Genomic DNA, 384 nt, shown 5'->3' on the forward strand with positions numbered 1-384 from the left:
GAGAGGGAGCAGTGGTGTGGGGAGGTGCCGTACCCCTCCCCAGCGCAGGGGAGGCCGGTGCAGCATCCCACTCCCCCCAGGGCTGCCCGGTGCTGTTCCTCCTCCCAGCTTCTGCTCCCACCGGGCTGCAATCCCAGCCCACCGGGCTGCGGAAGGAGTGGTATTGGAAGGGAAGGACAGCTGTACGTGCTCTGGGGGACTGCTCTGGGGGCCGCTGTGCAGCTGCCTGGCTGGTGAGCATGGGGTGGGGGTCCCGCACCTGCAGCACACCCCGGGCAGGTGCCAGTCCCCTGGCAAGGAGGGGGACAGTGCTGCTCGGGGTCACCCACCCTGAGAGCTGCTGCTCGGTGCTGCAGTGGCTCAGGGGGGGGTCAGCCCGGGGCT

Source organism: Buceros rhinoceros, unplaced genomic scaffold (assembly GCF_000710305.1).
Source record: "Buceros rhinoceros silvestris isolate BGI_N320 unplaced genomic scaffold, ASM71030v1 scaffold40886, whole genome shotgun sequence".
Lineage (NCBI taxonomy): Eukaryota > Metazoa > Chordata > Aves > Bucerotiformes > Bucerotidae > Buceros > Buceros rhinoceros.